This window comes from Colius striatus, chromosome 1, assembly GCF_028858725.1.
Source record: "Colius striatus isolate bColStr4 chromosome 1, bColStr4.1.hap1, whole genome shotgun sequence".
NCBI lineage: Eukaryota > Metazoa > Chordata > Aves > Coliiformes > Coliidae > Colius > Colius striatus.
In genome coordinates this window covers 2,940,351-2,964,505 of record NC_084759.1, presented here as the reverse complement: position 1 = coordinate 2,964,505, position 24,155 = coordinate 2,940,351, and the positions used below count along the sequence as shown (strand labels likewise).

The 24,155-nt window shown below is 48.4% G+C and overlaps 1 protein-coding gene across 4 annotated transcripts in view; it reads left to right on the top strand.

Moving 5' to 3' along the window:
* Positions 1 to 245: 245 nt before the first annotated feature.
* Positions 246 to 24,155, top strand: part of PAK1 (p21 (RAC1) activated kinase 1) — a 130,249-nt gene continuing 106,339 nt past the window's right edge. For 2 of the 4 annotated variants that reach the window (XM_061990380.1, XM_061990375.1), the window contains exon 1: positions 246 to 358. The gene's annotated coding sequence lies outside the window, so the exon portion shown is untranslated. Of the gene's footprint in view, positions 359 to 564; positions 617 to 24,155 lie in introns of those variants that run through there. The other 2 variants (XM_061990368.1, XM_061990390.1) reach the window with 2 other exon arrangements.

Here is a 24,155-nt window from a genome sequence, read left to right as displayed (position 1 = left end):
GCAGCACAAGCGGCAGGGCAGAGCCCATTTTCTCCTTGCCTTTTTTGGCTCTGCACGCACACACGCTCCTCACCACAATGGAGCCGGCTCTGCGATAGCACAGCCTGATACCAATAAAGTCATCGCGGCGTTGCACGCCAAGGGCAGAGCCGCCGGTGCTCCACTCCCAGCCTCGCAGCTCCCTCCATGGCGTGATCGCGGAAGCCTTTTACGTCCCAGGCCAACGCCGCTCCCTCCCCCTGCCCTGCCAAGGTGCCGGGCCGCGGGCAGAGCCTGCAGCAGCCGCAGCCCACGGAGCTGCCCGGGCAGCAGCGCAGAGCCACCGAGCTCCGTCCGGCGCATCTCCCGCACCGACAAGGTACCATCCCCCCCCCAAAACCTCCCCCAAACTTTTACCCCCCGAGCCGCTCGCCTCCCTCCGCCGCGGCCCCGAAGGCACCGGGAAAGCCCTGCCCCCCGCCGAGCCCCGCAGCCCCCGGAGCTCCGCGGCAGCGGCGAGGCGGGGCCGGTGCCGAGCCCACCCCGGGGGCGGCCGGGGGCGGGGGGCGGCGGCGCCGGGCGGGAGCCGCGCGGGCCCCAGGCCGGCAGCCGGGCAGCACCTTGCGGCGGGCGGAAGGTGAGTCGCGCCGGCACGGGGACGGGGATTTCCTCGCTTCTTGTTTTGTAGCCGGGAAGTTTGCAAAAGGGCTCGAGAAGACGGGGCTTTGCTTGTGTTTTTTTTTCCGTGGTTGTTTTGATTTTATTTTGTACTTTTGGGAGCGGGGTGCAGAGTCCGGCTCCCTCCTCCTGCCTCCCCGGCTCCCTCCTCCTGCCTCCCCGGCTCCCTCCTCCTGCCTCCCCGGCTCCCTCCTCCTGCCTCCCCGGCTCGTTCATTTAACAAAGGGAGTTGTCTCCAGGCTCCGAGGAGGCGTTTGGGGCCGCATGCTCGGGGTCCCGGGGCAGAGGCTGCGGTGGGAATCGGGGCTCAGACCGGAGTTTCTCCTGAGCATCCCGTCCTGGCTTCGGCTGGAGGGGCGGGGGCTTCGGGAAGCACAAAGAATTGAGAGGCTGGACCCTTGCTGGGCGAGATGGGGTGATGCAGCCCCGGGCTTTGTGTGGCTGCTGAGCAGGGATGGAGAGGTGGGAGCGTGGCGTTTAACACCCCCACCCTGCCCGTGTGTGTGTATGAAACCGTGGCTTTCTGTTATTAAAGCACTTACAGGCAAAGCCGAACTTAGGATCGTGGCACAATTCGAATTGGAAGGGACCTCTGGAGGTCCAGCCTCCTGCTCAGAGCAGGGGGTCCCGAAGGGACACGGTGAGATGAGTGGCTCCGAGTGCTCTCGAATGTCTCTGGGAGCCCGAAGGAAGGGCAGCAGCGGCAGGACGAGCCCCGAGGAGCAGCAGCTCCTCTCTCCTCCGCTGTGCGAGGCAATGCCCCAGCCCACAGCTTTGCCATGCCCGCAGCCCCTGCTCCTGCCGCTTTTGTTATCCAGAGGGCTTAAATTCATGATTGCCGGGGATAGCCGGCTCCATCCGCGTGTGTGTCACGGTGCATCTGCTCCCGCTGAGCATTACTCGATCCTTATTCCTCCAGGAGTTTTTCCTCAGGAGCAAGATTTATAAATAGATGTCAAAACCTGACTCTTTGCAGGGGACCTGTTACCGACTGCGAGGCATCTACTATCTGCAGTCATGAGATAGATCCGTGTTTCTGTGTATGTAAGAACTTGGTTAGCCAAGCTTTTCAAAGCGAAAGCAGGTACTGTAGCTGGGTGAAATGGCTGTGTCGGGCACAGGAAGAGTGTTTGTTCTCTTTGCTCACAATTACTCTTTGTACAGTGACTCATGGATGCCTTTCACTGAACTTCCTCCCCCTTCTCCATACCTGGAGCTTCCTGGTGTTGCACACATTACCTGGCAAAGCAGGGAGCATCTTCCCAGCTGCCAGTCCAACATCTCTCAGTGTGGGTGTGTTCATCTCGCTCACAGCTTTTTAGGATAAGGCTGGAAAAACTCCTCCTAGCAGAGCAGTTTGTGTGTGTGTGTGTGTGTCCTGGATGCTCAAAAATTGCTTTTCCCTGCATGTTTTCTTTGCATAAGCTGCAGAAGTGAAGCTCATCTCTGCACTAAGGACAGAAGGTACAGTGGAAACTTCAATGTGTCTAACAACTGAATTATGACTATGTCTTGTGCCACAGGACAGGATTTGTTCTTAGCTGTACTGTGTAACAAAGCTGGAGGTTAGGACTGGAGACTGATAAGCTGGGTGGGTATTTAGTCTTTGCAAGTTCTGTGGGGAGGGACCAGCTTCTTTAAATGGGATAATGACCATTCTTTGACTTGGAAATGAAAGCCAAGAAGAAAATGGAAGAGGAAAATGCTTTTGTAATAGGACAGTGGGAATGTTCTGCGAGGTTTTGGGGTATATTGGGTGCTCTGGATGTTGCTCAGAACAAAAGGTGAGGGAAATGTAAGGCTTTTGGTTCATGCTTTTCCATGCATCATGGGGACATTGGAAGAAATGTGTGACAAGTCCAGCAGAACTTCCACAAGTGAGAATAGATTGCTGTGTGTTGTGTTTCTGACTGCCTTGCTTGTACTGGATTAAAAACTGATGCTGGCTCTTTTTGCCTGAGAGGTCAAAGAACCCTTTGATGACTACTGACTCTTGTGTATCCTTTCCCAGCTCTGTGCAGACTTTTTCTGCCAGCTTTGACTACCTTGAAATAGGTGAACTTCACCTGGTTTGTGAACTAGTGTGTTGGTTTCTCTTTTAAGATATGAGTGAGCTGCAGGGTGGCTTCTTCCCGTCTTTCTCCCTGTTGTGTCCCTGTCTCAGTGTGGGAAGTTTTGTAATTTCAAAAGCTAGTTCTTATGGTCCAGTTCCTTTATATTCTTAGGAGTGTACAGAACCACCTAGAGCTGAAATTGCCTTTTCTCATTAGCAAGATACAGAAATGATCCAGAGCCCCACCCTGAAAGTGATTTAGGTTTACAGTTCATCCTGTCAACAGCAGATAACAGAAGCAGATAGACTTTGCAAAGGATCTGACCTCTCCTTGTGAGGAGGTGCAAGAAACAGCCTGAAACCAGGCAACTAAAACAAAAAGTCATATTTCTTTAAAGCCTAGTCAGGCATTAGCCCTTTGACAGGGACAAGAATATCTGTTGTTGACTTTTTACCTCTATGGGAAGGCAGAACAATATTGTGTGCCAAGATTGTGTTGTGTGAAAGAGCCTTTTTCTGTGCCTGGCAAGGAGCTGAACTCGTTTCTCAGCCTGATGTCCTGGCCTGTGTAGGGACTGGGGAGAATGTAGGCATGTTCTGCTTCATACTGAGGGCTTGCTTATTAGTGTGTGGCTAGTGTGTGTCTAATCACTAGTATCTAGTGACTCTTGTTGTACACTGGCACAGCTCTCACCTGGGAAGAAGTGCTTTGCACCCCTGTTCCCAGAGAGGAGAATGGCCAGGTCAGTTCCCTTTGGCAGCAGCAGAACTGTCAGCAAGTGCTCACTCATGCAGCATGTAAGTCACTGTGATCACTTCTTCACTTCTGAGCTTAAAGAATGTGATGCTCCTTGGGAATGAGCAGCTTAAAAATGTCTCTTGCTGCTCATGCTAACCAGCTTTTTACTCAAACTGAAAACTCAAGCTTGCAACTCCTAGACTTGGGTGCAGCACATGGAGATGTGGATGCTGTGCCTCTGAGGGTGCTGCTGCTGGCTGTGTCTGGCTTTGTGCAGAGGAGGAAGCTTAAGCTTACTTTTGTCCTGACCCTCATGCACATCCTCAGGGCTGCAGAAGGGAGTCTGTGGGCTCCCCAAAGCTCTGTCTCCTTTTTAGCATGTGACAGTGGGGTGTGTGTCGGGGTCTTTCATGGGATTCACTCGACGAAAACGTGGTGCTCAGAGATGAGAACGTGGATGCTCAGAGCTGACCAAGGCTCCCTTAGGCTGCCAGTATCATCAGTAAAGAGAAAAAGGCTGTTTTAGGAAGTGGTACATGTTGTCCTCTGGTAGGTGGTTTAAAATAGTTCAGAGAGTTGCACCCTAAAAATGCTGATTCCTCTTTATCATCCCCCTGCTCTCCTCTGTCTCTCATGCTTTGTGTGCACATGGCAGTAGGTAGCTCAGCAGAGTTCCACCTAGTCCTCTCAGTGTGGGGATGCAGGCAGGCAGCATTGCCAACAAATCCACTGGCAGAAGCAGGGTAGTAGCATGGCTTTCACGAGATCCCTCCATCTCAACACTGGGGAGGGGGAAAGGGAAACCAAAAAAAGCCACCAGATTTAAGTGCCCTTGCAGGGGAATTTGAAGAAAAAGTGGAAGTACTGAGTTTATGTACCAATATACTTCTGGTGAAGTGGCTAGAGGCTGGAATAGCTGCTCAGATTGGCAGCCCAAGTGTTCTAGCTTCCAGCCTTTCTCTATCTCTTGCATCTAGTCTGAGAGCCAGGTTAAACAATAACTTTCCTTCCATGGCTTCTTTCCTTCTTGCTATCTGCGCTCTTTAGACCTGCTACACAGGTCTATATAGTTTATGTTGTCTCTCTTCAGCTGATGTAACTGCCTTAAAAGTCATTCTACTTCCTGTGTAGAGTCAGTGACAAATCAGGCATCCTTTTATCAGTTTAGGTTTAAAATAAGGAGGAGGGAAAAAAGTTAATGGGATAGAAGAGAGATCCTCATTTGGGAAAATCAGGCTGAATCAGAAGACTGCAGAAGCAGTAACCAAATGTACTTTCTGAGAAGAAATCATTTCTCCTACAGTAGCCCTTTGTGATCTGAGTTACCACATGAGAGGCAGTGCATGTACTATATTGTGACTGCCTTGAAGTATATGACATATAGCTGCAAACATCTCCTTGATCTTGGTGGGCCTGTAGCTGTGGGGCTACCAGCAAGTCCAGTGACAAGTACGTGCTGTGTGCATGTGGAGCACAAAGCCTTGTTTCATGCCTTTTTTTCCCCAACCTGTAATCTACATGGAGAAGGGGGGAGAAGAATAATTGCTATTCATATAGTGTGTGCTTTTGGGGTGGGGGGAGTCATTCAAGTTTACCCTAAGGCATTGCCTCCTCTCCAGAGCTTAATGAGTGTGGTTACAGCGTGTCTGGCTGTGGTTTCCAGCTGATGGCGTTCGGTGACTTTACAGATGGCAGCAGAGAGAAGGGAAATCAAATGCAGAAGGTTAGGACACAGTTTGACAGACTGGCTTGCTGAGGCATCACAGCACTGCTTTGGGACTTGGAGTTACTTTCTCTAAGCATCAGTAGGGCTTTGAACTATCTGTTCTCTTCATGACTGTACGTGGCACCCAAGTGTTTTAGATGCTGTCTGGACAAGATGAAGCCCATTCCTCAGGATGTCAGGAGACTGGGACATCCCTTTTTTTCTATGGTATCTAGCAACAGGACAAGGGGTGATGGGATGAAGCTGGAACACAAAAAGTTCCATTTAAACACAAGAACAAATTCTTTCGGTGTTTCAGTGAGGGAGCCCTGGCCCAGGCTGCCCAGGGAGGGTGTGGAGGCTCCTTCCTTGGAGGTCTTCAAGACCCACCTGGACATATGCCTGTGTGACCTGATCTAGGTGAACCTGCTTCTGCAGGGGAGTGGGACTACATGGTCTCTACAAGTCACTTCCAACCCTACCATTCTGATTCTATTCAGGAAATAGGAGCTGGAGTGGGAGATGTTTTTATTCAAACTGGTGCTTGCTTCTTGTGGTTCTTCTCCTCATTTGGTGTAATATGAAATACCTTGTCACTTCTTCAGCATAAAGAATTTCCAATGTGGATTATTTTCTGCACCTACATATTCCCAAGTGCACATTCTCTGCTGATGTTAAAATAGGAGTGGCCTGGCCACTTAACCCAAATCCTCTGTAGAAAGAGTTAGAGAAGTGATTTGTTCAGTAAGACCTGGATCTATTTTCCCCACCTATCTGTGAACATTATGAACAGATTATTTCATCAACAAGTTCAACTGAAAGGCTTTGTGCCAGGATGAATCTATGGTTTGCCTCTAGTAGGTATTTCAAGAATGTCTAACTTCAGTCATGCTTTGGAGAGGCTAGAAGTCACAGCTTAACATTGAATTCTTGTGCCTCCCTCGTTCAGACTTGTTTAGGATGAATTGATTTCTTGCAGCAGGAGCAGGGAGGGATATTCTACCCACCCCCCTTCCCAATTCTGTCTATGCTGCTCAGGCTGTTAGATTCATTTCAGCTCAAGGCCCTGTGCTAACCTCTGGTTAAGGTGCAGGGTGTATCTGAAGTCATTGCTGAGCTCTGTGTAACTCCAGCTTGTGTTGAGGTAGAGGAGGTGGAAAAAAAACCCAACAAGCCAGGCTCAGAATGTGTCCTTTGCTTTTCTAGTTTGTTAAACTACTCACCTGAGTCTGAACTCTGGTGCCCCTTCATAACAGAAGGCAGATTTAACAGTCAGGTAACATCTGCAAAGAGCAGGGAGTGCGTAGCACAGAAAGGAACTGGCAGCAAATGGACACATCAGGATTTGAAATGCAATATTGATGAGCTCATTAACATTAACAAGAGTCAAACAGAAAGCTCCCATTACATTTTGCAGTTCTTCTGGAAATACAGCAACTTCTGTTCTTATCCTTTCATGAATACCTCACTCATGACAAATGGTAATGTCATTTTCCTTTGCAAACCACAGAAGGTGTTAACTCTTAGTGAGGCCCACGTTTGCCTGTGGTTTATTAAGTGAAACATTAGGTTTATTAGGCCATTGCTTTGAATAGACTGAAAGACATAGCCATAGAACCACAGAACTATTTAGGTTGGAAAAGACCTTTAAGATGGAGTCCAACCATTAACCCAGCACTGCCAAGTTTATTCTTTAATTGAGAGTGATCCAGATTCGTGTGTAATTGGACTAAAGCCCAGTTTGACCCTGTCAAAAATGAACAGGCAGTCACATGCTGGCTAATTTGTTAGCAAATCAGACAAATCTGTTTCAAAACAAAGTACATCGAAAGGGGAAAGCCTTTCATTCAAGCTCAGGAACACAAGGAGCAGGTTTGTGAAATGGATTCATAGGAAGGGAAAGTGGCACATTGTCCTTAATTCTCCAGAAATAACGTATATGGCCTCCTCAGTGCAGAAACGTGATTGTCAGCCTGCAGATCTAATTCCCCTGTGGAACCTTAAATGACTTAAAGCTGGATTTCCAACGTGAATCTCTGTGCTTTCCTGAATATTGTACTTTGTTAAATCATATCTTTAACAAAGGATTTGCTTGAGAGGGTTTGAGCCACTTGACTCGTGACACTTCTTGCTGCAGTGAGAAATTGCTCTAGGAGTACCCAGTTGCCTTGCAAGAGGAAGACAAAGATGTAAAAGCAAAGATCCTGGGATGGTTGTTAAGTGGACAGCACTTCTCAGGGATGTGGGCACTGCTAATTCTTTCTTCCACAGAAGATTGAATTTTCTTGATGCACTGCCCAGGAGAGCTGACTCTCCTGTTTAACCACAAGCTTGTAGCTCACATCCTTGCTTTGTCCTGCCATTGTGCTTGTCTTCAGTCCCACTTTAGAGTTCCATTGCAGTGTCACTTCTCTGGCATCATGGTGGCAGCAGATTGCAGATGGTAATGGAAAAGCTTTGGGAGCTGAACTCAAAGGAGAGGCCTAGAATGCCCTGGTGAGGCCTCATCTGGAGTCCTGTGTCCAGTTCTGGGCTCCTCAGCTCAAGAGGGACAGGGAACTGCTGGAGAGAGGCCAGTGCAGGGCCACCAAGATGATCAGTGGACTGGAGCATCTTCCTTATGAGGAAAGGCTGTGGGACCTGGGGCTGTTTAGTCTGGAGAAGAGGAGACTGAGGGGAGATCTCATTAATAGTTACAAATATCTAGAGGGTGGGTGTCAGGAGGCTGGGGCAGCACTTTTTAATGTATCTAGTGACAGGACAAGGGGTAATGGGATGAAGCTGGACATTTAAACATAAGGAAAAGCTTCCCTCACTGTGAGGTGAGGGAGCCCTGGCCCAGGCTGCCCAGGGAGGGTGTGGAGACTCCTTCTCTTGGGAGCTCTTCAAAACCCACCTGGACACGTTCCTGTGTGACCTGATCTAGGCGGCCTGCTTGAGCAGGGGGGTTGGACTGGATGAGCTCTAAAGGTCCCTTCCAACCCCACCAGTCTGTGATTCTATGATAGTGCCACATAACCCTCCATCAAACCATCCGCTTTCTGATAATCAAAGTCATCAGTAAAGTTCTCTGGTGAAATGATGCAGCTTGTGGGGGTGTGTTAAGGTGTTTGATGCTTTCTGTTGAGCATCAAAGATTTGGGAGATGTGAAAGCTCTGCAAAAATCTGTGTCATGTAAAAAAGACTTCTCCCACTCCTATCTGCAGAGAGAAATGACAGAATTTGATCCAAGTGTGCCTTGAAGACTTAAATAATGAGATTTAACCACACAGAGGCTTTGGTTTGAGGCTCAAGTTCCTAAATTGATGGAGGAAAGTGAGGGTATCTACTGCATCTTAACAGTAACTTTCCCAAAGTTGCTGAAATCTTCACTGGGTGGCCTCACAGGAAGGCAGAGAAGTGAGGTGAGGAAGGAGAGGGAACTGTGGCATCAGTGACTCGCTTGTATCACACGTTGATCTAATTGAAAAAATCCGCCTTTTAATTGCTGGCTCATCGAATTTCTTCTTTTTGCATCAGCCTGTATGTCATGTTAATAAGGTGTCTGTTAAAAATTGCAGTCTCTTGCACTTGTGTGTTCTCTGAATCCTTCTCCTACACAATTCTGAGTCTCTTGGTGGCAAAGAGAATGATGCAAAATGCTGTACCTACTTCACAAAAAGCAGCACGAGCCTCGTCCACTGCCAGGCCAGTGCCAAGGGAGTCTGAAAGAGTGGCACTAGAACGACTCTTGTAGTCTGCTTTAACCCCTTGCTGATGTTTCTAAACCAGATTTTGAAGAGTACAAACAGAATTAAACTGGCACTTCACCTTGATGAAGCTCTAACCTCCAGTGTCAGACTAGGGCCTTTTTCCCTGCCTGAGAGCCCTGACTGTCATATTGAACTCAACTTGCAGTATGTACGTGGGGACTAACTTGGGTGTTCTTTCTTCCTGAGGGCTTGGTTTCTTTTCTGTCTCCATTCCTTATTTATACCTCTTACAGCCTCGTTTCTTTATTTGTGTGCTTTCCTTTGCTTTTCTGCAGAAACACTGTTCATCTCCTGCCCATCTTTGCTTTCCCTGGCCACCCCTAAGACTGAGGAGAAACTGAGTCCTCCTACATCTGTGATCCTGAAGGTACTGAGCAAACACAGATGAGCAACAGGGAGGGAAAATATTTTGTCCTCTACCCCATTAAGAAGGAGGCTCTTCAGTGCTTGAGGATAAAGTCTGGATAGGAGAGGAAACCTTAGACTCTTGGCCTTCCTCTAACAAGCAGTTTTGCTGATGGGATATCTGGGAATGCTGAAATGTGTAGACTTTATTTAGAAAGGCCAAGCAGGTGAGGCTAGAGCTGGGAATGACAAAAGCAGGGCTTTCTTCAACAAGAAAAAGTACAGAATCTCCAGATTACTTCAGGGCTCTCCTGAAAGCAGAACACAACCAGTCTGTCTTTCTGTGTAGTCTGTCTTTAGGTGGAGGCAGACGGTCACAGGCGGTGTTTGAATTCTAGGTTCAATAAAGGCACATCCTTCAGTTAGGCAAAGCAAAACAGTGTCACTTGTTAGAATTCATAAACAGTATCTAAATGCCTCAGTGACTTGTCATCAAGTGACTCACTGCAGAGTAGGACTTTCACATGAAAGTTGTGCTTGCTGAAACAGCTTCCTGCCAGCTCATATTAACAGTCCTCTCCCTCCCAGACTTGTGTCCCATTTACACGTGGTGGAGAGGGGGTTTGGGGGGGAGAGGACAGGAGAAAACAAGGGTAGGTTAAATGATCAGAAATCCCATTTCCTCTTCCTTGTAGCCCTCCCAGTGCCAGCTTTCTCATTTGCTCTGTGTCTCTGAAACGAGTCCTTGAGTTGCAGAACATTCAGAAGGGATGAGCTGGCCATGTTTGTAAGAGTTTGAGTCATTTACTTGGTCCAACCAAAAATGTCTTTTCTGTGTGCAACATCTTCTTTTGAAGCTAATGGCTACTCCAAAAAAAATGCCAGTGTTGAAATGATCTCAGCTTAATTCCCTTTACCTCCTGCAGCTCTTGAGGGGCTCATCAGGATCATGGCTTTGGGTTTTTCTTTGTTTTAATTCACATCATCAGCTTTATTTTGGATGCCCTTTGCTTTTTGTTTTAAGAGCCAATCCCTTCTAATACTAGGTAAATGCTGCAAGAGCCCTTCCTGCCTGCTGATCCAACACTTACTCATCCTGGGACCTAGTCCAGATGCCACCACCAAGTGCTTACATGGGCTTTTTGTGGTTGCTTCCAAACTGTCTGACGTGCAGCAGCATTAAATGCACAAGTGTGCAGTTCAGGAGGTAACGGTCACGGAGATGAAACGGATCTCACCTGAACAGCAAGTGGCGTTCTGTGCTTGGCATCATACCTGCTTGTGTCAGGAAGCTTTAGTGTTACAGTAGATGCCACTGTGTATCTGGTGATGTTCAGTTGCTCTTTGAATGCCACCCTGTTGTTTTGGCTCGGTATCAGAGCAGTGATTTCAACAAGGTGATCGTATCCAAAGTGTGACGTTGTGTTTGCTTTTGAAGACCTGAGATTCTGTTCCATCTGTGCTTCCTGGAGCTATAGGTAATTGCCCTGAAATCCAAGAGGATGAGCATGTATGATCTGAGTGGTCTGTCTGCCTCCTTTCTCAGGAATCCATTCACTTCCCTTCTGTGGTGGGGCTCTTGTAGCGTTTTCCATTTCCCTGGGCTGTGAATGGGGTGAGCAGTGAAAGGCTTCTCTATAAAGCTCTACAGAGAGATCTAGAAAGGCTGGATGGCTGGGCCAAGGCCAGTTCCATGAGTTTCAACAAGGCCAAGTGCTGGGTTCTGCCCTTGGGCCACAACAACCCCCAGCAGATACAGGCTTGGGCAGGAGTGGCTGGAAAGCTGCCAGGCAGAGAGGGACCCAGCAGTGTTGGTTGACAGGGGCTGAACATGAGCCAGCAGCGTGCCCAGGTGGCCAAGATCCAGGGCATCCTGGCCTGGCTCAGGAACAGTGTTGTCAGCAGGAGCAGGGAGGTGATCATTCCACTGGACTCAGCTTTGGTCAGGCTGCACCTCAAATCCTATGTCCAGTTTTGGGCCCCTCTCTACAAGAAGGACATTGAGGTGCTGGAGAGGATCCAGAGGCTGGGCTGCCAAGCTAGGAAAGGGTTTGGAGCATGTCTCAGATGAGGAAGGGCTGAGGGATCTGGGGCTGTTGAGCCTGGAGAAAAGGAGACTCAGGGGAGACCTTCTCACTCTCTGCAACTACCTGAAAGGCAGCTGGAGCCAGGTGGGGGTTGGTCTGTTCCCCCCAGTGACAAGCAATAGAACAAGAGGAAACAGCCTCGAGTTGCACCAGGGGAGGTTCAGGCTGGGTGTGAGGAGGAATTTCTTTGGTGCCAGGGCTGTCAGGTATTGGAAGGGGCTGCCCAGGGAGGTGCTGGAGTCACCGTCCCTGGAGGGGTTTCAGAGCAGAGTGGATGTTGCACTGAGGGCAATGGGCTGGTGGTTGATAGGGCTGGGACAAAGGCTGGGCTCCATCAGCTTAAAGGTCTCTTCCAGCTGAAACGGTTCTGTGATTCTGTAAAGCATAACCTGTGCTGCTTTCAGCATCAAGACTATTTGACTGCTCTGTGAGGGCTCTGAACTGAAATTCCTGATGAACTATCTATACATTTGGAAGGAAAGACTCTGTGGTGGGCTTTGCATTCTTCTGGACCAACAGATGAAAAGCTTGTGCTTGCTTTTGTTTTCCCCCAAACCTGTCTCTCTGCCCCCTCCCATCACAAAACTGTGAAGCAAGGATGTGGCTGTTGGCAGCTGCTTTCCTTTTGATGTGGCCAACTCAAAATTGACATTAAAGTTCTAATTGTGAACTTGCATTTTCTTGGAGGCCAACTGTGTGATGAAAGGACAGGAGGGTTCTCTCTCCACCTGCTGGGAGAGGGCTCTTTGCTGGAGTGGTTTTGGAGGCTGTGATCAGGGTTGAAGCTTGATGCAGCTGAGCTCACGGTGGCCATCCAAAGGCATGGGTGCTTTTCCCTTTCAGCAACTGGCTGTGAGCTGACCTGGCATAAAACTTAACAGAGCAATATGAGTGCATGTCACTGGGGTGGATCCAGGGGCTGGCTGTGGGTCTGAAACCTGGATGTAAGGATTGCAAGATATATGGCTAAATCTGGTGGCTTCTCAGGATGAGCTCACAAGTAAGAGCCTTTTCACTCTTGAAGGATCTATCCTTGTGGTATATCACTGTATACAGATGTTATTTTGCTTTTTCCTTCCTCAGACCCCAGGCTCTCTGAACCTCTAGCACCTGCCCAGTCAGCTCCTGCTGGACATGCTTATGCTCTGGATCTGAAAGTCCTTAGTACAAAATGCACTTTGATGTCTCTCTAAGTGGTTCCCTGTCTTTAATAAATCCTTTAAATAGGATCACAGAATGGTTTGGGTTGGAAGGGACCTTAAAGTTCATCTTTTTACAACACCCAAGCCATGGGCAGGGATAGCTTCCAGCAGCCCAGGCTGCTCCCAGCCCCATCCAACCTGCCCCTGGGCACTGCTAGGGCTGGGGCATCCACAGCCTCTCTGGGCAGCCTGTGCCAGGGCCTCAGCACCCTCCCAGGGAAGAGCTTCTTCCTCACATCTCATCCCCTTTCTGTCACTTTGGAGCCAGCAGCCCTTGTCCTGTCCCTCCAGGCCCTTGCACAAAGTCCCTCCCCATGTTTCTTGTGGACCCTTTAGGGCCTGGAGGCTGCTCTAAGGTCTCCCTGGAGGCTTCTATTCTCCAGGCTCCACCCTCAACTCTCTCAGCCTGTCTCCAGAGCAGAGGTGCCCCATTTATTTTGAAGAAAGAACCTGATAGAAAATCAGAAGTGGATCATGTACTTCTCCCCACTCCTGGACCTTCCTTCGGTTCTGTGTGGAAGCGCAGTCCCTGCTGTGCTGCAGGTGCTTCTGTGCTTTGCCTCGTGCCTTCATCTGGCAGTGTGGCAGAGCACTTTGGGCATTTTCCCATCATCTACCCACCACCTATGCATCACAAGATGCACAACATCTTGCATCTTGTCTTACATGTATACCTATCATCTTGAAAAGATGGTTCAGAATTGGAAGTATGTTTTCCCCTGCAGTTCATAAGCTGAGCCCAAACTTCTTGCTGGTGTCCAAGTGGAACTATAGTTTTAATCCAAGACAGAATTAAGTTGCCAATAGTGCTGCCAGTCACACAAACCTTGTTAAATATTCCTGCTGTTTGTTCCCCTTCCACCTTGTAGTCTTTCAATTCCAAGTGCTGTAGTGGAGGAGTCACCTCTTGAACAAATGCTTGGTGGAGAGGCTGAGATTCCTTGTCACCTTCCACCTAAGCACTGCCTGTAAAGGCTCACCATCAGCACAAACCACAACTGTGCTGAAAAGGTGATGTGCTTTTTTTGCTGTCAGGCAGGTGGAAAGGGCAAACACAGGAGCAGCAGACATAGGGAGGACCAGGACGACAGAGTTCTGCTGTAGCTTAACGGTGCTGTAGCTCTGAATACCCCGAAATGTGTACAGAAAGACCTTGGCAACATTTGTGCTTCAAATTCACAGCCAAGATGAAAACGAGATGAGAACCTTTCATGTTGTCAGGATCTGTGCAGCAGGGATTTGCTAAGATCTGCTGGGCAAGAGGAAACAAAACAACCAGCTGTGGGGGCTTTTTCCTTGTACTTTTCCCTTTGGGTTTGGGTTTTTTTTTTCCCTAACCTGGAGTCACAACTCTCTCAGTATTCAATGGGTTTCAGCTGGGCTGTCTTAGCAGCACTTGGAGAGCCCAACCTTGAGAAGAAAAGTAGTGTTTCATGTGGTTACACACTGAAAGATGTGGGTAGGCATCTAGTGGGAAGGCAGCAAGCGTGTGGGTGCTCCATTCCCTCGGAAACTGTTGGGATTTGGCACCTAAGCTGGGTAAAGTATTTTTAAGAACTCTGAAATATCTTCCTGAAATTTGGGTCTGATGTTGCTAATCAGTGTGAGGGGTGGTGGCTTTGCTGCTTCTGAAGTCATTGCTGCCTTTGATCCTTGTTACTTTCGAGCAGATAAACAGGGAGGAAATGGAAGGAAAGCAACAGAAATGACTTTGGGGCTGGAGGGATTGACGCAAAAGGAAGATAAAAGAGCTGTGTGCTTGGGTAGTTTTTGTAAAATGAGGAGGAGGGCAGGACTGTTTATGGGCTTCTGAAAGGTATAAATGCCAAGGAATGGAGGATGTGGGAGAAGGAAGCTGTTTCAGTCTCTACTCTGCAAGTGCCTGTGCAGGCAAGTTGGGTTGTGGAGCCTCCTTGCCTGAAGACATTTCAAAGCCAGCTGGATGAGTTCCTGTGTGACCTACTCTAGGTGGTCCTGCTCTGGCAGACTGGATTATCTTTCAAAGTCCCTTCCAGCCTTAGAGATTCTGTGATTCACACACAGCCTGGTCTGGAAGCAGCATTTCCATTCGTCAGCAGGGATGTGCTGGTGAGGAACAGAAACACTCTGTGTGGCAGCAAGGAAGGTGCCTGTTCCAGTACTTCAGTGAGGTTAAAACACTGCAATCTGCACTTGTTAGCACCCTGGATTACCTGGCATCAACATCATCACATAGCACAGAAGAGACCTTCCCTTTGTGCCAGCCTTCCTGATAATGGGGAGCCCAGACAGAAACTGTAGGCCCTAACAGCTCCTGTCCCAAACCTGCATAGTTAGTGGTTGGATCTCCACCCTGTGTTAAAGCAGAGCTGGCCACCATGGTGACACACTTTAGTCTCACCTACCATAGTTCCACTGGACACAGTTTAGTCTCACCAATCTTTGTGGCATCTGTAACCTTCACCTGTCAGGAAGGGCAGGATGACAGCAGTGCCAGGGCACAGGTTGGAAATGGGGGGGAGAGCAGGGACAGCAGGTAAGCCAAGCAATCTGTCTTGGGACTGCTGAGATATTAGGACTTTGCTTTTTCTATCCATTAGGACATAGTCTATGCATTAGGATACAATCCATTAGGATTAGGGTATCTTGGGGAGTACTTTATGACAATGGTGTGAAAAGGTTACTGGGAGGTGATAAAGCCATAGCAGAGAAGATTATCGAGTCTTAACTGCTGAGGGTATTTGGGACATTCCCATACCAAGTGCACTTTGTGTAGCCAGTAGATCAGAGAAACTCATTTCAGGTAAACATGGGAGGAAGAATTAGGTCAAATAGATGAAGTTGGATGTTAATCAGTCAGCAGAGCTGGATGGAGCTCCACCAAGAGTTCTGAGGAACTGGAGTGTGAAACTGCAGAAGTACTGGCCAAGCTGTATCATTTATCACTACAGACAGCCACTGTGCCAGGGGACTTGGGGACTGCCAACATAATTCCCATCTATAAAAGAGGGCTCTAGAGGGAATCCTGAGAGCAGCACGCCAGAGAGCCACGCTACCAGCAATGGAAAGGTCTGTAATGAGGATCTCTGAATGCACACAGAAATGTTGGGAGAGGAGTCAGTGTGGCTTCCAAAAACCCCCAAATCTCCTGCTTTACCCCATGAACTTCTGTAGGGTGTTGGTAGATGATCTTAAAGGTCTGTTCCAACTGAAACAATTCCATGATTGAATGATTCTAAGGCTTAAAGTGAACACAGTATATTTAGATTTTCAGTTAACTTCTCTCAAGAACTTAAAAAGCTGCAAGGTTGGAGGAAAGGTCATCGTAGTTTAAAAGCCACATGAATAATGAGAACTAAAGAGGAAAATGTCATTGTGCAGCAGCATCCAGAAAAGCCACCATCCTCATCAGGAAAGGGAGGAAGGATATAATTTGGCTTCAATATAAATGCTTGATGCACCTGTACCTTGTGTGTAATGTGCAGGTCTGGTCTCCCCATCTCCCAAAGGACACAAGTGGATCTGATGACCTTAAAGATCTCTTCCAGCTTCAATGATTCTATGATTGATTCTAAGTGGTGTTGCAGAAAGGGAGTTAAAAGGGTCAAAAAATGGGCTGCTAGGAGAAGCTAAAGTGGCTGGGACTCTTCCTTTTGGGAGGGAGGGGAGGAACAAGGGTGAGGTTTAAATGGCAAAGTCAGCAGGTAACACTGAAACATCTATCAGCTCCTGTGCTGTTACAACCAGGGACCTTCTGATAAAGCAAGATGAGCTTTATCATAGAGCAAACTAGTACAGTGGAGAGGAACTGGTGCTTGTGAGCTCGGATGGGGTGGAATGTCTCACCCATGCATCTCAAATCCCACTTGCATTGCCTCTGTGAGACAGTCTGCCTGACCTTTCCGTTCCCCAAGGCTCTCTTCTGCAGCACTTCATCGGAAATGATGATGCAGGTGGCTGGCAAGTGTTGGACACTCCCTCCTGTGTGAGCTGAGAGTCATCTTGGTTTAATTACAAGTGACTTCCCCCTCATGGAAGTGATTTCTGTTCTTTGTAAACGCTGCCTTCAGCAGGGTGTGCATGTGAACTCTATGTTAATTAAGGGTGAGGAGTCAGTTTTACATAACTATATCCCAGATTCTCGTGAGAGAGTGAGAGCAGCCCTGAGGGACTGATGAAAAGGCCAGAGAAATAGGTTGCCTCACTGATGGGAAGCTGATTCCCATCTCCCTTAGGTACTCTACCTGTGGGACCTGCTCTGGGCTGGCTGACAGCCAGGCGGCTTGAACTGATCCTCACAGCTTTATTTTAGGCCACTGGTTTGTGGTTCTGGGCAGATAAAGGGGTGGCAGTTGGAGCTCTGTCAGAGGTGGTTGTCCCTGAAGTGGGAATAGCCAAATGGGATGTGAATCTGCTTCCAAGCCCTTGCACCCACGGGTCAGAGGCTCTCCAGGTCTTTAAAAATGAAAACAAATTGGCACTGGAAGTCACAAATGACCCTTTTAGAGGTGGTTATGTGTTTCTTTAGGCCTCATCTGGAGTCCTGTGTCCAGTTCTGGGCTCCTCAGCTCTAGAGGGACAGGGAAGTGCTGGAGAGAGGCCAGTGCAGGGCCACCAAGATGATCAGGGGACTGGAGCATCTTCCTTGTGAGGAAAGGCTGCAGGACCTGGGGCTGTTTAGTCTGGAGAAGAGGAGACTGAGGGGGGATCTTATTAACATTTATAAATATCTAAAGGGTGGGTGTCAGGAGCTTGGGACATTCCTTTTTTCTATAGTAGCCAGCAACAGGACAAGGGGTGATGGGATGAAGCTGGAACACAAACAGTTCCACTTAAATATAAGAAAAAGCTATTTCACTGTGAGGTGAGGGAGCCCTGGCCCAGGCTGCCCAGAGGGGTTGTGGAGGCTCCTTCCTTGGAGCTCTTCAAGAGCTGCCTGGACACGTTCCTGTGTGACCTGATCTAGGTGAACCTGCTTCTGCAGGGGGATTGGACTGGATGATCTCTAAAGGTCCCTTCCAACCCCTACCATTCTGTGATTCTTGGTTTGGTTTTTTAAATGCTGTCAACTACAATGTTATGTAAGTGGTAAAACCTGAAAAAGGACGGGGAGCAGATGAATACCATCAAAGAGGGAAAATCCAGGGTGAGTGCATGGTCTTTTGTTCTTATGTTTTTAGGGGGTTTTATCTTAAGAAGAAAGAGGCTATGAAGGTGTTAAAACTCAGTTGTTGCAGTACTGGAAGCAGGGCATGTAAATAAAGGAGGATCTCTTTCACTGTGCACAGAGAGAAATATGAAAAACAAACCACAAAGAGAACTATGAAACACAAAACTAGTGAAGATGCTCATGAGTCTGAGTCAAACCTGATATGTCATTAGCTGCTGTTTACAGTGGCTGAAGTGAAGGTAATTTTACTACCCTCTTATCAAAATCTCAGTACTGAAGAAGCTAAACTGTTGATAGACCTCACAGTTGTGACCTCCTGGTGTCTTGCTGATGCTGGTGGTGGCTGGCAGTTATGTTTTCTAAAGCCAAAGCCCTGAAGAGGTTTGGCATGTCTGTTTATTGCATCCTGTCCTATAATGGGCAGATACCTTTTGTTTTTACTGTGTTAAGCCAGGCTCCAACACTCCTGCTACTGAGTGAGGTCCATGTTGCTTTTGTTATACCTCTGTTCTCTGCCTCTAGAGGAATCTCTAGGGAATGTCTTGAAATTTGGGTTCTCTTGTCAAATAAGTGGGGCTGCCAACAGCAGAAGGATATGGAGCTGCTGGAGAAGAGAACCTCCCCAGAGCCTTCTCTTCTCCAGGCTGAACACCCCCAGCTCTCCCAGCCTGTCTCCAGAGCAGAGGGGCTCCAGCCCTGGCATCATCTCTGTGGCTTCTCTGGACTCACTCCAGCAGCTCCATGTCCTTCTGCTGTTGGTGCCCAGAGCTGGAGGCAGCACTGCAGGGGGGAAAGAGCAGAGCAGAGGGGGACAGTCCCCTCCCTTGCCCTGCTGCCCACACTGCTGTGGGTGCAGCTCAGATGTAATTAGCTTTCTGGGCTGCCAGCACACATTGCTGGTTCATATTCAGTTTTCCCTTCACCACCACCTCCAAGCCCTTCCACTCAGGGCTGGCTCTCCATCCATTCCCTGCTCAGCCTTTATTTGTGCTTGGGATTGCCTCAACCCATGTGCAAGACCTTGCACTCGGTCCTCAGTTGATATAAGGATAGCAGAGCTATTGTGCACTCTCAGGTATTCTGTTACCCAGAAGAATTTGTTCCTTTACCCACATTAGTAACATTTTGCCATCATGTAGTATTTTATGGATGGATGGTTTTCTGTGTATTGCTTAACATTTAGAAATAGATTCAGAACTGTTATGAGCCTCTAATGTAGGTAGAAAGTTGTTCAAGGGGGTGGGGGTGGAGGGGAAGGAGTATTACCCTGCAGAAGTATTTCTGCAGAAGCTCTTGCTTATTTTCCTTTCCAAAACAACTTCAAGGTATTTTATTCCAAGCCTTTGTTAATTCTTTGTGCAGAGGAGCAGCAGATAGTTGGGTTTTTTTGAAAGCTGCACAGATTAGAAGATGCTTGAATATGTAAGCCACAAAGAAAGAAATAAGAAGGTCCTAAGGAAGAACGTGGAGTGTGATGCTTCCAGGCCTCCTGCATAGCTTTAAAGTGATGGGTGAAGTGAAATTTTGCCCACACACATCTCCTAAACCTCAGTGCTTTTGAGTTTTACTTGGTTTTCTTTGGCTTCAGAGACAGCCAGGCTCTGGAGCTGAGGCACTCTGGTACTTTACTCAGTGTCCCTGAAAGACCTGCAAACTTAGCCAAGCTTTTGGGCTTGAAAGAGATGAACTGTGTAGCTTGAATTGCAACTGGGTGCCTCTAGTTCTGGGAGGCTGTAATGACTGCGACCTTTGGAAACACTGTTCAAACTGTTTTTGTTGCACTCAGACAGGAATGTTATGTTCTTTGTTCCACCTCCTAAAAGGCAAACCCTTGCAGCTTTTATGGTTTGATATATATGGGTCAGGGGAGGAAGCAGGCACAGCCTGTCAGATATTTTCATGCTGCTGAAAAAGTCCTTCTGAATGCATGAAGGAGGCATTAAGATCTCATCTGAATTTTTGCAAATAACCTCTGTCTTGACTAGGAACACAAATAAGCCCCCAAATTTTAATTGCTTCCACCTTCTGTGCACATGAGTGAGTGGTCAGGCTCTTCTGTTCTTTTCCTTCCTCTGGTAGAAGGCATCCACCATCTCAGTTACCATTACTGAAAGGTCATTGGTTTTTCAAATACAATGAAAACATGCATTCTGTAGTTATACATAAGGGAAAGGCTTGCTCTGCCTCTTTTAAACCATTGGAAGGGCCCTTGATGACTGTACACCTTTAGGTAAGTGTGTTCACAGAATCACAGACTGATTGAGGTTGGAAGGGATGGCCAGAAGTCACCTGGTCCAACTCCTGTACTCAAGCTGGGCCACTCAGTGAGCTGCCCAGGACCATGCCCAGAGCTTTGGAATATCTCCAATGATGGAGACTCAACCATCTCTCTGGGCAACCTGTGCTAGTGCTTGGTCACCCTCACAGTGAAATAGTGTTTCCTGATGTTCAGAGGGACCTTCCTATGTTTCAGATTGTGCCCATGGCCTCTGACAGGAGCCTGGCTCCATCATCTTGGCATCCTCCTGAATGGTATCTATATACAATGATGAGATCCCCTGAGCCTTTTCTTCTCCAGGCTGAACAGTCCCAGCTCTGTCAACCCTTCCTCTTAGGAGTGATAAGGCCTCATGGCCCTTTGCTGGCCCCTCTCCAGTCTGTCTGTGTCTCTTGTACAGAGAAGCCCAGAACTGGTCAGAGCATTCCAGATGTGGCCTCAGCAGTGCTGAGCAGAGGGGAAGGATCACCTCCCTTGATCTGTCATCCATACTTTGTCTGATGCAAACCAGGATACCATTTGCCTTCTGATCTGCAAGGACCCATTGATGGCTCATCTTCAACTTGGTGTCTACCAGGATTTAATAGCAGTGTCCCCTCCTGCCAGGCTGCTTTCCAGCTGGGTGACCCAGCAGATGGAGGTGCCTGGGGTTGTTCCTCCCCAAGTGCAGGACTTTCCACTTGCCCTTGTTGAACCTCATGATGTTCCTGTAGGCCCTCCTGTAGTTCCCTGAGGCCTCCTTGAGAATGAGGAATTACATTTGCTTTCCTCCAGTCTATGGGCACTTCTCCCCATCACCCTGTTTGAGCAAAACTTGAGATTGGGCTCACAGTGATGTCTGCCAGCTCCCTCAGCATTCAGGGGTGCATTGCATCAGGGTCTGTGGGCTTATTTTGAGTCCCTATTTGTAGATGTTAATAGAAACTTCTGGAAAAGGACTGAGCCCTTGGAGAACTGAACCCCTTCCTCAGTCTTCCTGTCTTCCCTTTGTTTCCTCACTCTGCTGCCTGCTGCCTGCAGCACTCAATTATTGCACTCAAGTATTTGCATGACAAGGCTACTGTGGGTTTGGCTTTAGATTTAAAGCCTACAAGCAAGGTGGCTTTAAAGCCTGAAGACCTCTCTTGCAAAGGTTCTCCTGCTGCGTGGAGCTTCTCCTGAGGTGCTATTTGGGGTTTGTAGCCTGTGCAATGCATTTTCTGTTATGCCTGGCTGAGGATGTGAGCCTGCTGCAAGGACCAACTGTGTGACTTCAGCTCAGACTGCCCGAAACTCATGCTATTTGCTTTGGAAATGATAGTTTCACTTGCTGCTGATAACCCAGCTGATAGTTACATTATACATTTGGCACTCTTTTTTTAGTTCTTTCCTTAATTACTTATGTAAATAATTCTAGAAGACTTAGCATTAATTTTTGAGAAGCTGGCATATCAAAGGCTGTGAGGCCAGCAGCAGGTGCTGTAAGTAATCACTCTTCTAAATTAAGCAACAATTTCCAAGGCAGTAGGTTAATTTCTGGGTAAGCAGCCTGCATGCAGATTCTTAGAGTCAGCTGGATCGTGACCCAGCCAGTGACTCAAGGCTTTGTGTAGCTCTAATCGCATGAGTTGTTTCACTGAAGGAAACTGGAAGCTTGAGCTTCTGTGGAAATAGTGCTGTTGTGCTGTAATTCCCCTCACCTGGCTCTGGGCTTGTCTTCCTCTCTCAGTCTGCACTGCCATCTGAGGTGTATATGGAGTGTGGGCACGCAGGTCAAGCTGTCTGGAGCCCAGGACATGTATGTGAGTGACTAAGACCTATGCTGAAGTCTGTGCTGCTGTGGTACAAGAGCAAGCAAAGTGGTGTTTCATAGAATCATTTTAGTTGGAAAAGACCTTTAAATTGAATCCAGCCCTTCACCTCACCCTGCCCAGCCCATCACTAACCCATGTCCCTCAGCATCTCAGCCCCACGGCTTTGCAATAGCTCCAGGGCTGGGGACACCCCCAGCTCCCTGGGCAGCCTGGCACAGGGGCTGACAATCCTCTCAGGGAAACAGTTCTGCCTCAGCTCCAATCCAAACTTCCCCTGGTGCAACTTGAGGACATTTCCTCTTGTCCTGTCACCAGGGAGCAGAGACCAACCCCCATCTCGCTGCAGCCTCCTGTGAGGGAGTGTCCCCTCAGGCTCCTCTTCTCCAGGCTCAACACCCCCATTCCCTCAGCCCCTCCCCAGCCCCTTGTGCTCCAGCCCCTTCCCCAGCTCTGTGCCCGGCTCTGGCCACGCTGCAGCCCCTCAGTGTCCCTGTGGCAGTGAGTGAGGGGCCCAGCACTGACACAGCCCTGGAGCTGCGGCCTCCCCAGGGCCCAGCACAGGGGCCGGGCACTGCCCTGGGGCTGCTGCCACCCCACTGCTGAGCCCAGCCAGGCTGCCCTTGGCCTTCTTGCCCCCCTGGGCACGCTGCTGCCTCCTGTTCAGCCCCTGCCACCAACCCCCCCTGGCCCTTTCCCTCCAGCAGCTTCCCAGCCCCTCTGCCCCAGCCTGGAGCTGTCTGGGAAACATTATCTGGATGAATGAGACATTATCTGCTAAATACTCTTGCTCTTGTGTAAATGAAACTTAGGGATCTGTGAATGAAAAGGCACCTATGCCTGTGCATCCCAGCCCAGATCTGTTCATGTGCTTTATGACATCCGTGGAACTGGCATTGGATGTCTCTGAGACTCTGAGTTCAATAGGCTTCACATCAACATAAGTTTGCAAAACATCCTCATGGATGGGTCTTAACAGAGACTTCAGGCCAGTGCAGCAAATCCCTTGAACAAATCAAGAGTAGGGGTTGCTTCCCCAGTCATGTCTTTCAATTAGTGGCAGATTCTAGCACTATGGTCAGGTAGCCTTGTCTGGTGGAGAAGGCACTGTCCTCCACCTTAAAGAGCCTGACTGAGTTCCCAGCTCTGTCCTGGAGACAAGATGGACAGGTGACTTGGTTTGGGATCTCAGCTTTACTCTGAAACCTGAAATCTCCTGTGGTGTTGTGAGTAAAGAAGTCCTCTTTCAGTGACATTCCAGTTCTATGGGAATTGGGACCAAAATATCTTTTTAAAAGAGAAAGTGAAGAGGCAATCACACTCACTGCTTAACACTGGCTCCTCACTCTGGAGGGATTTTCTGGCAGTGGATGCCTTGTGGGTTTAACAGATGGTCCGAATGCATATTGATGCACTCAGATCCTCTGAGTGTGTTCTCTGAGATGCTGGAAGATGCCTGCAAGGCTTGGAAATGGAGAGTTGCACGGGGCAAGAGCTGGGCAGACAGCAATTTGGTGACAGGAGTATAAAAACATGCTAATCTTGCACGCATTTTCTGAGCAGCCTTTTCAAAAGGAGTCAGAATCTGACCTCTGAAATACTGTGGGGTTGGAGGCAGCGAAATCTTATTTCCCAAGTGGTTTGGCTCAGCACAGGCTGCAAGAATTGAAAGCATCAGGTAATGGCAGTGACCAGATACTAATGTGTTGCAGGCCAGCTTTCTGAACAGGCACCTGGAAGAGAAAGCAGAGGCCCAAACATCCTCTGCTCCAAATCTGTGGATTTTGGGTAGGTCATTTAAGAATACTGCATTGCATCTTTCTGACTGTCTTAAACTCAGTCTATCCAAACCCTTTTTCCCAGGCTGCACAATGAATCTGTAATGCTTTCTGTTATTGAAAGTAGAAATTGAAGGAGAAGGAATCCTGTCCCTTACCAAAGAGATGAATTCTGTGTTATGGAACTTGGGCACATTAATAACAACAAAATAGTACTCCACCAGCCTATCCTCTGAAGTAAAACACGTGGGGCAAATTGCTGTAACATTAGACTGAAACTGGGCAATTATGTTTGTGTGGCAATTTGATTCTGTTCTCCTAATATACCCCTGGAGAACATCCAACTACAGCTGTGCTCTGAGCCCAAGACTGTCCTGCACAGCCCCGAGTGCTCGGGCGTACGTGATGCAGTCAGTGGATGGCTTTCCATTTGAGAAAGAGGAACTGATACCACCTCAGTTTGAACTCTGGCAAAGGAAGAGAATCACAGAATGATGGGGGTTGGAAAGGGACCTCTAAAGCTCCTCCAGCCCAACCCCCTGCTTAAGCAGGTTCCCCTCAATCAGGGGGCACAGGAACATGTCCAAGTGGGTTTGGAAACCTCCTGAGAAGGAGCCTA